Here is an 18,918-nt window from a genome sequence, read left to right as displayed (position 1 = left end):
ATTAGGAACAGCAGAAAAAAATTAATGGTAAAAATGCTATAAGATTGCTGGCAATGTGGAATGTTTATGGTAAATTTGTCCTTCGACCTAGTAAATCACAAATGCACAGTAAATATTAGTTTAATCAAACCCAGTCATTATATATTTTTTCAGATATGAAGTAAATATTATTCATTGTGCAGATCAAGAGTCACTTAAACTCTTCTGCCCTCAGTTTTGTCACCACTTAAATGGGAATAACCATTGCACCTACATCATGGGGTGGTTATGAGGAACACATGAGCTAATATATGTAGACTACCTGGAACAGTGCCTGACGTACAGTAGGCACTTCTGTAATGGCCATTATTATCATTAGTTATTTTAACAAATAACCCTTATGTGGGATATTTGATTTTGCCTTTTTCTGACTATGAATTAAGAGGCTCTTCTCCCTATCGTACCCAATATTCTCATTATATAAGCAGTATTTGTAGCACTAATTTTACTATCAACACAAAAATTCATAGATAAATATTCTTACAGGAGGCTTAAATCAAACAAAATCAATATAATACTTCAAGTTTATATATTTAATAGTTAAGTTCTAGGATCAGATTCTTATATAAAGTTTTCATCTAAGTGAATGTCTGGTAGGATACATGAAAGTTATACAGAAGTTATGGTTATCTTTCCTGAAGTGGAACTATCTTGTGCATTACAGGACATCTAGTGTCCCTGGAACTGTCAATTAAATGCCTCTCCCCCCCAGAAAAGTTCCCCAACTGTTCCCTTGGAATAGTTCTGCTCCTTTGAGAACCTTTGGTCTTATTGTTTCTTCTGAATAATTCTTGTTTTCCTCTATAAGATTGAAAAGTATTTTATGTTTTTAATGTTTGTAGAGATATGACTTGGTAGAAAGTGTCCAGATATACTTCTTCCTCACACACTGTTCCTAGAAGTCAGAATTGACAGAGGAAGCTGTGGGATGCATTTCTGGCTCTGTGTTTCCTCTCTGCTAGACCTCAGCAAGATGCCCTTTCCCCAGTTTGAAGTCTCTCTTCTCGATTCATGAAAGGCTTTAGACAAAGCCCTATTAATGTGTCAAGTACTAAATTGGACAGGACATAAGAAGAACTGGTTTAAACTGGGACTTCCTGGATATATTAGTTTGTTAACCTGCCAGAATGCAATATACCAGAAATGGGACGGCTTTTAAAAAGGGAATTTAATAAGTTACAAGTTTACAATACTAAAGTTATAAATACGAAGGCATCCAGAGAAAGATACCTTGACTCAAGGAAGTGTGATCTGGGAAGGTGCGTGGACAGCGTCTGCTGGTCCTTGTTCCCAATTCCATTGCTTCCAGCTTCTGATGCCAGTGTTTCCTCTCTAAGCATCAGTGCACATTCACTTAGCTGCTTGGGGACAAAACTCTGGGTTTCATCTCTGAGCTTAGCATCTGCTGGGGCCAGAGATTTCTTCTCTTCAGGTTCTTGCTATTTCTGTGAGTTCTTGCTTAGCACCTGGGCTATTTCTGTCTCGTTCTCCAAATGTCCTCATCTGCTCCACCTGTCAGTTCTGTTCTCTCCAGAATGTTTCCCTTTTTCAAGGACTCCAATAAACTAACCAAGACCACCTGGAATAGGTGGAGTCTTATCTCCATCTGATCAAAAGGCCACTGAGATAATCCAATCAAGTTTTGAGTTAGGGTTAAAGAAATGGCTGCTCCCACAAGATTGGATCATGATTAAAACATGGCTTTTCTGGAGTATCTAACAGAGTCAAACCTTCACACAGGGAAAATTGGGACTTTGGTCACCCACACAGTGGCATCACCTTTATTACTGGGCTGGGTCCTCCAATTCAAAACAAACAACGACTACCATCCAAATGGCATCTCTTATTCTCCAGCTTGCTGGCCTGACACAGCCCTAGAACTGAAGCCCTCTTTTACTGAAAGTGATCCAATTTTGCTCTCAAGAAATTTCCTCAAAGCTCTCTTTGTTCAGGCCAGTTGTGCTTAGATATTTCTTCGCAAAGGCTTTCATAACTGAACACTCTCTCCTTTTCCCCACTCAGTATTTTAGCAGACATGTTGACATACAGATTCACAGAATGATTGCATCATGTTGTGGAGTCCATATCCATTGCTTTGCATATAAAGGAAAGCAAACGTAATGAAGTAGTTTTATTAAGATCAGAGTAAGGTGAGCTAGATGTTCCAGGTAAAACATAGGATGTTCAGTTAAATTTGAATTTGGGATATATAATGAATTTATTTTTAGTATAATATGTCCTAAATATTGCATGACTGTGTTTACTAAAAAGTTTGTTGTTATTTATCTGAAATTCAAATTTAACTGGTATAATGTAATTTTATTTGCTAAGCCTGACTCCCCACCCTGAGGCAAGTCAGGCTCTATCTTCAGACTCCCCGGCTGTGTTTGCTTTACATCCAACTCTACTACTATAAATTCCATACACTAACTTCAAACAAATCATATAATTCTGACCTAAAATAATCAATGGAAATACAGTATATTAAGAATTATATTAAAAGATCTAGAGTAATTATTAAGAATTTTATGAAAGGCATATTTCTCAAACGTATTGGTCTCAGGTTGCCTTTATAACCTTAAAAATTATTGAGGATCTTCCTTTCGTGCCTGGCGGCGCCACCCTGCAACACCTTCCCGGGCTAGTGGTTTGGTTCCGCTGTCTGGTCATCAGTAGTGTCCTTGGGACTGATGCGTAAAGCCCACTTGAGCACTCAGGAGCTGCTGGCAGCCCATAAGAAATGGGGCCTGTTAAAGGAGTTCTTCCCAGAGACAGGTATGAAACTAGAGCTCCCAGAGATCTTCGACCATGGCAGAGCAGTTAACTTCCCCCAGACCATTTACTGCAGCTTCAACCCCACACCTGACTCACTTCATGTGGGGCATCTGCTGGCGCTGCTGGGCCTGTTTCATTTCCAGCAAGCTGGCCATAATGTGATCACGCTACTTGAAAGCACCGCAGCCCATCTGGGAGACCCAAGTGGCTGCACCAAGGAGCGCGAGGCGCTGGTCGCAGAGCTCATGCACCTAGCAGCTAATCACCAGCAACTTTTCCTAATGGGAGAACCTGGAGCAGCTTCATAGTGTTAGACAATTCAGCTTGGTACCAGAGGAATTCCACCAGGTGGAATTCCTGGTGGCATTGGGTGGCCACTTCCTCACGGGCATGCTGCTGAGCCAGCTGAGTGTTCAGACCCAGCTCAAGAGCCCTGAGGGTATGAGCTTGGCAGAGTTCTTATATCAGATGCTCCAAGCCTATGACTTCTACTACCTTTTCCAGCATAATGGATGATGGGTACAGCTAGGTGGCTTTGATCAGCTGGGCAACATGGTATCTGGATATGAGTTCATCCACAGATGATTGAAGAAGATGTATTTGGAATCACTATCACTCTAATTACAAGTACAGCTGGAGCAAAGCTGAGACAGTCTGCTGGCAATGCTGTTTGGCTAAACAGAGATAAGATGATCTCCACTTGAATTGCATCAGTTCTTTGTCAGGCAACAAGATGATTCTGTAGAAAGGTGTCTGAAGCTCTTCACTCTTCTACCCCTTCCAGGGATTGGCCAGGTAAATCAGCTGCACCTCAAACAGACAGAAAATCGGGTTCCTCAGAAACAACTGGCCACAGAAGTAACAAAGCTTGTTCAAAAGCGAGAAGAGCTGGTATCTATAAAAGGGATACACAGGCCTTTACCATAGTAGCATAGATGCACTGGAGGTCATGTCTGATCAAGAGTTAAAAAAGTTGTTTAAAGCACCTTCATTTTCTTAATTAGTTCTTGACCCTGAAACAAGCATCCTTGATATATACAGCACAGCAAATGTCATTTCAGATGGCCCACGAGGGTATCAGATGATAACAGAAGAGTCAGTATAAATCTCAGACAAGTAACAAATCCTGAGAGTGTTTTAGTTGTTGGACAACATATTCTCAACAATGGATTTTCATTACTTAAAATAGGGAAAAGGAATGTCTACATTATAAAATGGCTTTAGTTATAATGAAAAACTTCTGGTTGTTTAAACAAATTTTATCCATCATTCATTCTCAAGACATAAAAGGTTGGCTCCAGAGCTTAGACCTTCACTAATCAAACCAGTAAAACAGAATGGAGTATACTGTAGGCCTCATTGAGTAATTTTTATTATTTATATAGGTTGATTAATAAATAAGGTGGTTGTAAAATGATATTTTATTTACTGATCCACGACCATTGAGGATTGAGTAGAAAACGATCATTTTCATGGTTAATCTTCTATCAGAAAATATAAAAAATTATACTTCATGAAAGAATTAAATGATATCTTTCCTACCCTAAAATATATATATAATTAAATATATATAATTCTTCTATTAAATAATTAAAAGTATTCTTATAACTATAATTAAACATGAAATTTTTTACTTATAACTGAAAAAGGTAAGGGCAATAGCCTTTACATTAAAAGTATACAATCTAAGACTAGTCTAGTAGGCTACAAATTCTGGAACAAGATTTTCTTGGTTTGTATCCAGTCTTTACCACCTATTTAGATGTATTATGACCTCAAGAAATCACTTAAGATGATGGTCTTTCAGTTTACTCTCTTAGAGGGTTATGGTGAGGATTAAATTAAGTAGTACTTAATATATAGTGTTTAAACAATGCCAGACATATAGCAAGACTGTAAGGTTATATATATATATATATATATCATCCGTCAGAATGTTATTATCCCTACAAAAGCCTAGCTTCAAAATATAATATCAGTTAGATGTTCTGGAAGAATTCAGAAGGAGGAATGATGTCTGTAAGCCTGAATTATATCTATCCATAAATAAACAGGAGTGTTTGCCCTTATGGCACATCAGAGCTGTTGTGATAATCAAGTAAGATGATTCTTAGGGAGACTTTTATGAATGGATAAAACATAATAACCATGCAACTTTGAAGCATTTTGAAGCATTATTACTATAATCATTTTATGAGAAGCCTCACAGAGATGACAGAACTTGAAGGAGGAGCTACTGAAAGTTTTCCTACTGTGGGTGGTTTGGGTTTATTTTATGTACCCAAATGCAGCTAGTCACCTTCATGTAAATATGATTGTCACAAAAGCATGCTGTATCAGTGGGCAGGCCAAAATGCAATTTATTCCCTTTTTTTAATGAGAAAAACAAGAGGAAAAAAGAAAGAATTCACCCACCCAAATATGAATTCAAAATCCTTTCATTTACTTCTTTGCCAATATCCAGGATATGAAATGCCATCTGCTGGATTACTGAGCTGTCTGTTCAAGTCCCTTAGGATTGTGAGAGCTAGTCTTCCACCTCATTATTAGCTACCAAGTACGATAGGTTGTTCAAGTAATAATTAGTCTACATTCTTCCTTTTCTGAAATGCCCCAAATATCAACGCAAAATGCATTTTAGTAAAATTTCCTAAAGTATGAATATATATACACATGTATACATATTTATGATACACAGATATTTTTATCACCACTATTAACAATATGTTTTCCCTTCTGATGATGACTTATCATTTATTGTTTCTTTTTTGTGTAAGCCTTTTTTCCCTTAAATTTCTGCAGTTTTCTTAATTGGATATTCTATTTTTTTCCCACATGATCAAATTTCTGATTAAAAGCATTAGCCTGTTCCATTAAGTTAAATTTTTGAGCACAGATTTTAGGATTATTAACTGTAATAATAATCCAAAGCATTCTGATTGATGAAGAGTGAGGATTTGTGATGACACCCCAGTTAGAGATTGTTTTTGAATTGTACAGTGTAAATCCTCTGATACTGTTTTTTAGCATCAATATATAGGCATGATTAGAACCCACCATGTTTAAAACCCCAATCATAGAGAATGCCGCCTTCTCTTGTGGGGTGAAAGTGTTTATCAACATATGGATATCATTTTCTGTGGCTTGTCCTGTACTCAGTTTCTAAGTCGTTGTTACAAGAAACAAATATGAAGATATTGTTGCATTTTTTAAAGGTTTTTAAAAACATATTAGGCAGTGAGCCAAAGTTTTCCAGGACATGAACTATTCCACAGATGCAAGCTGGATGCTTTAGAAGGTGAAATGCACCATGTTAACAGACTGTGTTTGGACAGTTTGGGACAGCAGACAGGCTTTGGAATCAGAAAAACTGGGTTTAGTTCCAAGCTCTGCATCAGTCTTCATTTTCACTGACCATGGGTTTCCTAATCTCTTAAATACGGTAATAAAATATTCTGACATCATAGAGTTGTTTGAGAGTTAAATGCGGAAATGCTTGTCAAGATGCCTTCTGAATTCTAAAGCAGCTTAAAAGTGAAACGTTGTTATCCTGGATGCAAAAAGCCTCAGAAAACCTGAGTGCACCACTTCTGCAGGTTTTGTGGAGTTCTGTGAGGTAGACAGTGGGATTTTTCACGTGATGAGGTACCATTTGTATGTAATGGTTAGAGTTCCATATCTAGAGGTCTGAAAGATCAAGATGTGACACTTCGGGGGCTTCCAGTTTTATGCAGAAGTCTCCCGTGAGACCCCCAGTCTGAAAGCTTGTTTTGGAGATCAGTTACTCGCCAGGGTTTCTGTTGTTGCTTCATTTTGGGGCTCTGACTATTCTTTTCTATTCTGCATGCTCATTAAATAAGATTGGAAAATATATTTTATTAAAATACCAGTTTTCAGAGTTTTAAGGGAATGGTTATTCAGGGTATGTAGACCATTTTATCAGTCAGAATTCTCCAAAGAAAAAGGGGGGGGGGGAGGGGAAGAAGAAGAGGAGAGAAAAGAAAGAGAGATATTAAGAGATGTATTTTAAGGAATTAGCTCATGGCGATTGTGGGACTCAGAAGTCTGAAATCTTTAGTGAACACTAGCAGGCTGGACACTCATTTAAAAGTTAACATAGTAGTCTTGAGGCAAAATTTCTTCTCTTTTGGGGAAACTAAGTTTCTCGCTCTTAAAATTTTCAACTGATTGGATGATGCCATTTACATTGTCCAGGATAATCAACTTTACTTAAAGTCAATTGACTACAGAAGCCAATCACATCAGAAAAATACCTTCACAGCAATATTAAAGCTCATGTTTGACCAAATAACTGGACACCATAGCTTAGCCAAGCTGACACATAAAATTAACCATCACTACCATTATGATACTGGAAATGGAAGTCTGTCATTTAAATCAGAACTCAGTACAAAAGTATCTTCTTGTGCAGAGACCTATAAAATTTATACCTGTTTTATATAAGATGAGTATTTTACTATTCAGTGATTGAGAGTTAGTTTTACTAAATGTTTCACATGTTCAAGGAAACATAGCTTTCCTTAGTGTATTACTATCACGTTCTGAATCACCATCTCTGCTCCCATTTCTGTGTTACCTTAACTTCATTCCAGAACAATTTCATCAACCCTTTTCCTCTAACCACACTTAAAAATTCCATTACATTGAATAATGGTAAAATATTGTGTTTTATATCATGTGTGAATATATACAAGTGGATAAATGAAAAATTGGGGCAGGGGTGCTGTATAGATGAATTTGTCACATTTGATTAAATCCTCATTATGTCTATTTTATCAAAACTTCATCATCTCCCCTTTAATTGTTTGGTATAAAGATGAGTGCTGCAGCTTTAGAGTTGCATATTTATTATAATTTAGAGTAAAAGTAAGAATCCAAAAAATCACCTTCCCAAATGTTTATAAGTATTTGTAAAATAACAGTGGAGGTTCATTTTAAACAAGATTTCTTAAGAAATCCATTCATCCTTCTAATCAACAAAGTAAGAAGTACATATATGGAGCACCAAAAGACTGTACCCTTTCTATCTCATCTCCCATCCTCACAGCAAATCATTACCACAAGAGGACCATGGCAAACATATGCTTCTTTACAAGTGCCAATGGAAAAAAATCTGAAACACATTCACTCTTCTGTTTTCCAATAAAATGAATGGGGGCTGTGGCAAGTTCCCATGTGCCCAATCTTCATCATACCAGAGGTTAGCTTAGGTCATTGTCGATGTGCTTTTTTAAACTCCTTTTCTCATCCTGGCAAATTTGTTGGCTGAAGACAATAAGAAAAGTGATTTCCAATAAATGAGATGCCTGTAGAAGGTGACATAGATACCGTGTACAGGTGGATTCTGAGGGACCCCGTGTCAAAGCTGTTAGATGACTTACAAAATTATCTCTGCATTTTATGGTTATTCAGCAAATCTCTTCTCACAATAAATAGATCCCCTGTGCCGTTTTAAAAGGCCATGGCATTCATTTCACGGAACAGGAGCAGCTTGTTGCTCAGATGAAAAGGAAGTTAGCTCTGCTCTTGGCTGGTTTTTACCCTCCATTTATAAGGTGATTTGAAATTTCATAATTATCTCCTTTGTGCCTTTTTTTCTGATATCATTTTTAAAATCTATTGAGTTGCAACTATTTTTTTTCTTCAATGAAATAAATTTGGAGTAGTTGTTCATTATACTTCATACACATATACTTGACTGAAATTTACTAGAAACAAGACCTCATCAGATTTCTCTTCTTTTTCTCCCTCAGTGGTTTGCTTACAATAAACGGCTCTCTATTCCTTAATAGATTTATTTTCTCACTTGTTGCCACCAGAGCTTTCTGTTATCCTGAAGCTATCAAGGAAATGCAAACTAGAAATTTTTATTTTATCCAACCTGTCATAGTCTCTGTTTGTGGACCCAGGGGATTTATTTTGAGAGCATATACATGAGCCTGCAACTGGGCTTTGAAAAGAAATCCAAGCCCAAGCTTCTAGGAAAAACCCAGACAAATGTTTCTGGGTAGGCATATTGACAGTTTGACTTTAGTAAGAAAAGTTTACCTCTAGATCTTTTTAAGATGCGATCTTGTCATACTAAAGCAGTCATGGCTGCGTGTTAAGGAATGCTGTCCCTAAAACCAGTCACTACTTGACATGGCTCATTCCTCTGCCGACCTGCTGTGGCTGCTAATAGCCTAACAGCAGCTACTGGTGGTGAGGAGAAAAAAAACAAACAAAAAAACAACTAACACTCAAGATACTTCATTTAAAAAATGTCAGGAACAGAATTGAACCAAATAGCTAAAGACTAACCTGATGCTCTGTATATGCAATTACCCTTGTACACATAAAAGTTATATTTTATATTATATATGGGAATACATGGCCTTAAGACTGATTCTGATTTGGGTGTGAACATATCCCCTTTCCTTATACTATGCACAACATAATAAATCAATTTACTAGAAGAAGTTCAATTTCCTTGAAATGCAAAAAATAGGCTAACCACTTATTGTTTTTCATAAATATGGCATCTTATATCCCATCACCCCACAAAACTATAGGCAGATTGGGGTACCACAAAGCATTTCTATTCCCTCAAATTATATTATAGGAGGGTAGAAAAATTTGGGGTTGGCTGCAACTACAAATTTACAGTGGTTTTCTCCAGTTCTTTGACTCTCCACAAAATTATGGTTTGTGTCGAATCAGTAAAATCTATTGTTTTACTAGAGTTTAATATTCTCAAGATAGTTTTATGTGCATCCTAATTTTGACCATGACTTTCTCTCCAGAGAGCAATATTTTTTCCCTAAAATCTATTTGTTCATTTATTTCTGAAACCATGGGTGAATAACAAGGGGCAATTGGGCAGTCATGATGATGATGAATATTTTTTATTTACTATTCCACTATATTGGAGAAAGCTTTGTTAATTCAAACAGTACTTATAACTATTTAGATGGTTTTACATATTTTAAGGCACTTGATTATCTTTACTGAAAACCTAAGGGGGGTACATTCTAACGCCTAAAGACAAACTATCAATTAAAAATTTCCAATCAGATGCGTCATTCATTTCCAACTTCTTCCCTACAGCTAATAAGCTAAAAGAGTGCTGTCACATGCACACGAAAGACTGCACCTTTCAACGCTTACAATACTAGTTTTTTGTTTGTTTGTTTGTTTTGCCTTCTTTGCTCAAAGGAAGATTCGAGTGCAGAGTCTTCCCAGATTGGCCAAAATCAATTTAACGTGTAGAGCCATCAGTATGTCTGAGACACCTATTTTGGTCCCTGACAGGAAGATTCCATCAACTTCTATCTGTGTCACTTAACCTCTTCTGTTGATTTAGCATTTCCTGAAATACAGTCTTCACTGACCTAGTACTCCAGGAAACACCAATTTAGCATGGTAAATTACCATTTCACTGCTGCCTCAGCATTTCCATCAAAGACCAGGACCCCTCCCCTGCACACACCACATACTTCTCTTTCAGTCCTTCATGTCAGAGAGCCAGGATTTGATGTAGATTTAGCAATTCAGGACGATTACAGAATATAATGACAGGATGCCCTCAAGTGGTAACATTTACTCTACCCAGAAATCTCTAAGTGGTTTCAAACATGACTACCACATTTCATCCCCTGAGTTCCTTAGCAGATGTGGACAGCGTTCTGACAGCTCTATAAATGGGGTAGCATGCAAAATCTGAAAAAAACAAATGGAGAAGAAATTAAATGTACTTGAAAAGAGATAAACTACATGTAACCATAAGGATTTCTCTGCATACTCAAATTCCCATTCCTTTTTTTTTTTTATTTAACAGGATAAGCTCTGGACAAGGACAATGTGTCAAGTAGTTTATTGTTCACCCCCCACTGGACAGACCCCTGAATCAGGGGCAACATTTCTTAAAATATTGATTGGAACTCTTCCAATTGGTCTACCATCAGATATCAATAGCATCTAATTGGTTATGATCTTAAAAAGAAACAAACTTCCGAAGACCTAGGTTCTACCAATTAGCCACACTTAGCTTAATTTTTTTCATATGAAAAATTACAATGTAATAACATTAAAATGCATAATAAGAATATCATATAGCATGATGTCTGATACAAAGTATGGGCTCAAAGAATGGGTCTCCGGCATGGCAAGCGAGAACTCTGCTGACTGAGCCACCATGATCCGCCCTAAAATACTTTTAATCACTTCCATTTCTTACATCTCTCATCATCAACTCTTGACCAGCCCAGAATTCAGATGAAAGAACAGACATTTGGAAAGGCTCAGAAGGCCTGGAATGATGGACTGACATTATGTGATGATATAAAATAAATCTCTTACAGAGCTCCAGCTGAGTCTTTTTCAAATTCGACTTGTTTATCCAGGTCCCAAATCTTTTGCCTCATTCTGTATTTTATTCTGATGGGTGGATCTGTTCTGGTGAAAACATTCAGTTGCTCAAGTATGTAACCACAGAGTCATCCTTGGATCATCTTTTGAATTTTCCACTTAAATTATTTGGTTTTCGGAATGCTTTTTCAATACATCACCTCTTTTTTACTGCCATTATGACATTCTTAGTTTAGGCCCTCGGCATTTTTTGCCAATTAGTCCTTCCAACATCAATCTCTTCTCCATTCTGTAGCTGCTACAAGTTATCTTTCCAAAATGCAAGTAAAACCATTATTCTCAAGGTAAGTTCAATCAATCAATCAATATATATAAATATATATATATATATATATTTTTTCATTTCCAAGGAAAGAAAATTCACTCCTTTCCAGGGTATAGGAGATCCTTCATGTTCAGACCACGTCTCCAGATTATTTTTCCTGGGGTACCAGCTATACCTGATAACTTGCAAATCTTTTTCTTAGGTTTATTCATTCCTCTGTTCCTTTGGTTGTTTCTCATATTTGAAATGCCCTCCGCCTTCAATTGTATCTGGTTGGAAAACTTCCATTATATCCTTTCACTGTATCATGCTCAAATTTCAAATCCCCTTTGAAGTTCTCCACTACTTCCTCCATTGTCCTTTCATACTTTTCATATTTTTATTTATTGTGTTTATATAATACTTGGCATGCACCTTCTAGCTAATCATATCATCATTTCCTGAATATATAGTTATTTCATCCTCTAGACTGTACGCCCACAGAAGGCAAATATGAGATCTTACTATATATGTTGAACTGGACCCTTCTCATCATCCTATTGCATTGGTATCTGTATTAGCTAGGGTTCTCTAGAGAAATAGAATCAGCAGAGGACATCTGTAAATATAAAATGTATAACAGTGTCTCACGCTACCAAGGGGATCTGGAGTCCAAGGTCATAAGGCAGGCCACAAGCTGACAGCTCCAATGAAGGTCTTCAAAGAACTCTCAGGAGAGGCTGTCTGATGCAGGAAGAGTGGTTGTCTCGTCTGAATCCTTCTGGTGATTAGATTAAGTGTCACTCATCTCAGAAGAAACTCTTTTCTGGATGCAGCCAATGTGGTCAAGATTTAAGCTCATGAAATTTCTTCATAGTAACAGGCAGGCCAGCATTTGCCTGACCAGATAACTGGGCACCACCATCTGGTCAAGTTGACACATGAACCTGACCATGACAGTGTCTTTCTAATTCACTGCTGAAGATGGTCCCATTACTTGAAACATCACAGTCACTTACTCCTATGTAAATTGTTCTTACCATATCTGTCTTATTATCCCACCTACCATTTCAGAAATTCATTAAAATTCCTGAATACAGGAAAAGTTTAATACATTAAAAATATGAGGCTATTTTTTTTTTATTGAGTGAGGATATACATGGCATGCATAAAGCTTAAAGGGAAGTTCATAAGTATAAAGAAAAAGCATTTATTAAGCATCAAAAATGTGTACTGCATGGCACACAGTATGTGGCCCTGAGCTCTATTCAATGATTGCAAAGTGTCTGGAGCCATGGCCCAGAAAACATTCAGATTTCTTTCAAATATCAAATCACAACTGATAGCAGCTATTGACAATGTCATGATTAAAGGAATTCTGAGCTTCTTAAGGGCTCAGCTAAATGGATTAACTATTAAAATATGTCACAGTGTGGGAAATATGGATGTACAGGGGCCATAGTTTTTCCTCCCCTGTTCTAGCATCTAATCTATGCAAGAAACAAAAGAATAGTAGAATGTCTTTGATATGTGTTAGACTAGATGACCCCCCCCCCCACCAAGGTGTCAATCCTATTGCTATGTTTCTCTGTCTATCCCAGGCACATCCTGAAGGGAATATTATGGAGACTATCAAGTATCAATGCTTACCCCCTGCCAGACACACTGTTAGATACATCAGTAATTTTGTCATTTATATTTTTATAACAACCTTGTAAGATACATTGTTAAGCAAATGATATATATGATTATGATGAGGCACAGAAATTTTAAATAAATAATTTCCCTTTAATTTTTTGATTAACTATTCAAGAAATGTGAATCTAAATAAAAAGAATATTTCATATTTCGTTCAGGTGGACTTTTTCTGGTGTAATGAAATGACGCTTAAATCTGTACTCTTTTCAGAATTTGAATGTCATTAAATTTGAGATCTTAGGAGAAAAAAGAAGAAAAGTAAACAAGAAATACACTTGTTTTCACATCTATTGCTGCATAAAAACTCATTAGTGGTTTAAATCTACAAAGAGTGTATTATTTTCATCCTTTGCATGGGTTACATGGGCCAGGAGTTGGGGAAGGCCTCAGCTGGGAAGTTCTGGCTTTTTTCATGCAAGCTACAGTCAAATGACAGCTGGAGCTGGAACAGGAGGTGGCTGGAACAGTTGGGGCTATCTGAAGAGATTCTCTCTCTCTATTTTTTTCCTCTCTCTCTCATTCTCTCTCTTACTGTCTTTCTCTTTTCCTACCTCTCATTCCCTCCTTCTCCCAGTGCCATTCTATATAGTCTCTTTAATGCGCTAGTTTCATCTCCCTCCAGCATGGCAATCCCAGAGCAGCTGTACTGCTTACATGGCAACTAGTGTCTTCAACTGTCTGTATACCAGTGAGCAAAGCTGAAACTACATTGTAGCTTATGGTCTAGCTTCACAAGTCATGTAATATCATTCCCTATTAAATTATTCTAGTTGAAACTGTCACAAAAGCATACCCAGTTTCAAGGAGAGGGACCATAGTTCCCTACTTTTCAATAAGAAAAAAGTACAAGAAATTTTCAGATAAATTTTTAAATTCCCAGGTCACTCCTACTATTCATTCCTTCACCTCCTTTTTAAAAATAAGCCAAGTGCCATGTTTGTAAAGACAACAAGGAAAACACAACCATTAACAAATGAGTACAGGTTTCCCAATTAGTTCATTCTGTTTGCAGTATGTATGAGCTAAGAAGCTACTATATTCTTAGCATCTTATAGGCACTGTTGCTGGAGAGAATAGGAAATAATATATAACAGGTTCCCTGAGCTGAAGATCGTAGCATCTATTTATAAAGTACATCATCTATCTTTTCTTTCTGAACTGTTTTCTTCAGAAAGTCTTAATAGCTGCACATGGTCCAGTGGATATTTGGTTACTCTATACATGATTCTACCCAAAATCCATTCTTTCCAAGGAGAATTCCAAACATTTTCCATGACTTCAGGTTTACTAATTTTCTTTACTGTGAAATAATGAGGTGGCATTAACTTTGAGATGCCAACAATTCCTTGGCTTTCCATTCAATGGCACATGCCAGAAAGTAACTTTAGCAACTTCAAACTTCAACCTCACAGCTGAATGACAAAACAGATTATGCTTTTTTTTTCAGTAATTTCAGTCTGAATAAACCACTACGTTTCTTGGTGGTGAGGAAAATGCAGTCATGCAAAGGGTGGAAAGTTATCAGTGCCTTCAACCCCTGTGATAAAGGAAGTAATTTGCTGTTCAACTGCTAGAAATTACTATGTTAATATATTTTTTCCTTCTGTTTTCCATAAACCAGAGCTCAGCAAAAACTGAAGTCACCAATGTCACCTTACTATTGAGGAGTGCCTATAAGAAGGTCTTTTCCAATTTTAAAGCATAGTGAGGAAAAAACTTCCTAAAATAACAGGAGAAGATAGAAAAAAGAGTGAAAATGGTCATAAACATAAAAGGAAGGATGGAGAAAAATGACAAAAGAAAGAGTGAAAGGAAAAAAAGAGAGAAAAAAGAAAGTTGATGACAGAATTGAGGAACATATAGAGTGCTACCAAAAGTCTCTGTTCACTCTCTAAAATTATTTTTAATAGTAAGATGGGTTCTTTATGAGTAATAAGAAAATAAATGCCAATTTTCCAGGCATGCATTCTAAGTTATAATGTAGTTCTATTTTCTAGATTTTCTTTAGAATTGTCCTTTTTTTCCCCAGATTCAATAGTTGAATTTGTTTAAAATAAGAGAAAAGTTGTTAAGCATTACCTAGAATACAGCTAGACAAATGGGAACTGACAATTAGATCCCAAATGCATATATAGAAATTCCACTAGGCATACCCCCTCCAATTTATGCACTATGACTAAGGATTGGCGATTGTGGAAAATGCAGTTAGATCCCTTGAAAGGATCATTTATCTATGCAAAACTATTACGTATTTCACAGGAGTTGCTCTGTGAAGAAATTCCCCCTCCCCAGGATGAAAAAATATAGACTGAGGGCTCCTAAGATATAAGGATAGCAAGGGTCTCTAGAAGATGTTTATCTCAAAGACCGAATAAAAATATTCCTTTAAACAGATCCAACATATAGAGAATGAGGAAGTCATCACATCTCTCATGACAGCAAGAAAGAAAATCTGAACAAATCTTGAAAGACAGGCTAATCCAGAAGATGAAGTTGACTTCTGCTTACCTGAAGCCAAAACTGCTGAAGCCATCAAGTTTTAAGAACATTTAAATGCTAATTTTGACTAGTTACTAGAGACTTAGTGTAGCCTTACATGAGACGGGAAAACTCCTGGGGCCACAGTCTGAGAAGTGTCCCACACTTTTGTTAGTTTTATTCTGAGGAATTCTGCTGTAAAGGATCCTATAATATCCCCATCGTAAAGAAACAAGAAAGTTCCCCTCATATATCTGGCGTGGGTAGGAAGAGTAATCTGTTAAATACTCCCAGAGTATTCTCCACAATAAAGGCCAACTCTCCAGGAAAACAGACATTACTAGAGCATTGTTTAACCTTAGGGGAGAGAATTCCTTCCATCCTGTCCCTTTCTAGCCTCCTTATCTCATATAAGGGATAAAAATTATGGCAATGGAAGGATTCTGGTGAATGTATGTGCCCCAAGACACAGGCACAGGTAAGATTATACAGTGCTTCCCCTGCCCTATACTTTACCACCACGCCCCACCAATAGGGCTCCAGTATAATAACAAAGGATCATAAGTACAAGAGCTGCAAGACACAGGCTGTCTCTCAAGAGGAGTGCATAGTGAAGCCCAAAGTCAATAAGGCCTCAGGAATATAGGAATTTGGAGCTCTGGTACCTTCAGTTGTAGCAAACATTAAACACAGCCCAATTCCTAGCCAATCAGCATTCATCATCCTACTGAAAATCTATGTACTTTAGTTCTCAGAACTGATACAAATTTTTCAGATTTCAACAAAGTACAAATCATGCCAAGACTAAACAAAGCAAAACAAAGTAAGTAAAATTAAAAATAACCATTAAAAGGGGTGGACCACCATGGCTCAGCAGGCAGAGTTCTTGCCTGCCATGCTGGAGACTTGGGTTCGATTCCCGGTACCTGTCTATGGAAAAAATAAAAGGAGTTTTCAGAGAAAAAGTAAGATCAAAACCAGAGTCAGGTAAGAGTGAGATATTGGAATTATCAGAAGTGAACAGAAAATAACTATGATCAACATGCCAAGGGCTCTTATGGAAAAAATAGAAAACATGTAACATCAGATAGGCAATGTAAGCAGATATATAAATTCAAAGAAAGAACTTTAAAAATGCTAGAAATCAAGAGTACTTACATAAATTAAGAGTGCCATTGATAAGCTTATCAGGAGACAAGACATGATCAAGGGCAGAGTCAGTGAACTTGAGGTCAGGTCAATAGACTCTTCCCAAACTCTCAAACTGAAGCACAAAGAGAAAAAAATGGAAAAAAAAAAAAAAGAAAGAAAGAAGCAGAATAAGACACCTACGAATAACAACATATCCAAGAATTACAACAGACTTCTCATCAGAAACCATACAACCAAGAAGAGAGTGGAATGAAATATTTAATAAGATGAAAGAAAAAAATAATAACATCAAATTTTATATCTAGCAAAATCATCCTTCCAACTGAAGAAGAAATAAATTCTTTGACAAGGAAAAACTGAGGGAATTTTTCATAACTGCCACCAGAACCAGATCTTTCAAAAATAGCAAAGCAATTATTCAGGCAGAGTAAAAGTGATATTGAAGAAACTCAGGTCTACATAAAAGGACAAATGTGATCAGAGAAGGAAAGATAAAGACTAAATAAAATGTTTAATTTTCCTATTATTTATTGATCTAAGAGATAATTGTATAAGGTGATGATCATAACAATGTTTTTTGTGATTAGAGCATATGCATAAGTGAAACAAATGACAGCAATGCCGTGAAAGATGGAAGGGGAATTGGGAATAATTTGTTATAAGTTACCTACATTACATGAGAAGCGGTATAATGTAATTCGAAAGTGAAATAAGATTGAATTAAAATGTGTATTTGAAAGTCTAGGACAAAGAGTAAAACATTTTCAAAGTGAAGTATAATTGATATACTAAGACAGGAGATAGAATGAAATTATATAAAAAATTCAATGAGCTATAATATATTTTTGCCATTATTTACTTTGGTTCTCAAATAGTCCAAGCTTTGGCCAACAGAAACTCCTTCCAGCTGGTTCCTCTGTCCTTTTGATATGCCTCCATCATCCTTAGGGCACTCTCTTAATTTCTGGTGTAGTGTAATGATCCCATCACCTTGCTCCAGTCCTGGATTCAGATTTTACTCAGTGGATTTGGTTCCTGTTAGTGGAGAGTGATATTTGGAATCTACAACTGGACACAAGATTTGCACATTCTTAGTAGGTTGACAGTGCCTCTAGTCACACACATGTCCTTTTATGATGGAGAGAGATAAATTTTACATGCAATGAAATGCACAAGATTTAAATGCATAATTAGATAGGCTTTGGTAAATGCATGCTGCAGCGTAACCTACACCTCTATCAAGTTATAGAACCTTTCCATCACCTAAGAAATTTCCACTGTGCACCTTCCCAGTCAATAAATCCTCTGAAGCAAGCACTTTTCTGATTTTTCTCACCATAGCTCATTTTTGCCTTTTTAAGAACTTCGTATACAAGGATATATACAGTATATATTCTTCTGTTTCTGACTTCATATTCTAATCATAGAGTTTCAAAATTCATCCCTCTTTTTGTACGTATCACTAATTCACTCCTTTTTATTGTTGAGTATTATTTTGACATTTGAATATATTACAATGTTTTCATCTACTCTCCTTGGAATAACAACTAATTGTGTTCTGCTCTTGTGAAATAGCAGCTAATTATATTCCTGTCCTTAGAAGTCCTCTATCTATGCAGTCTCATAAAAAAAGACCCTTACTAGTTGTTTTTGTTAGTTTATCTTTTAGTACCTAGGAATTATGAGGAAAGGGCAAGGAAAGAAAATTCCTAGCCTGATTCATAGTTAATTCTTATTTGGCAATACTGTTTCTCAACTTGACCTCTTTCCTAATCCAAAATCCAATATCTGTTCAAGACAAAATTATTACCACATACACAAAAATGCATGATTCCAGAAAAGTAATACTGTTCACAAAAGTCACAGAAACCTTGTTAGCCTGGTACAGGCTTAAATCTATGACCATTTTCTTCTAGGTATGTCCTGTCAACATACTATTTTTTGATTTGTACCACAGAAATTAGTAACTTTTCATGGGAAAGTAAACTATGTTCCTCACAAGGGTATACCACTGTGTTAAATAAAGGTAAACAGGTAGAAATATTTGTTTTATCAGTGCACAATGTCCTAGACTTTTATTATGCTAATATGAATGATACATTTCC

General features: G+C 36.5%; 1 pseudogene; it reads left to right on the top strand.

Moving 5' to 3' along the window:
- The first annotated feature begins 2,198 nt into the window (after positions 1-2,198).
- On the top strand, positions 2,199-4,038 carry LOC143663347 (tyrosine--tRNA ligase, mitochondrial pseudogene; annotated as a pseudogene).
- The last annotated feature ends 14,880 nt before the right edge of the window (positions 4,039-18,918 follow it).

The sequence above is a fragment of the Tamandua tetradactyla genome, chromosome 19, assembly GCF_023851605.1.
Source record: "Tamandua tetradactyla isolate mTamTet1 chromosome 19, mTamTet1.pri, whole genome shotgun sequence".
Lineage (NCBI taxonomy): Eukaryota > Metazoa > Chordata > Mammalia > Pilosa > Myrmecophagidae > Tamandua > Tamandua tetradactyla.
Note: the sequence above shows the minus strand (reverse complement) of the source record. Positions and strands in the feature narration are given on the sequence as shown.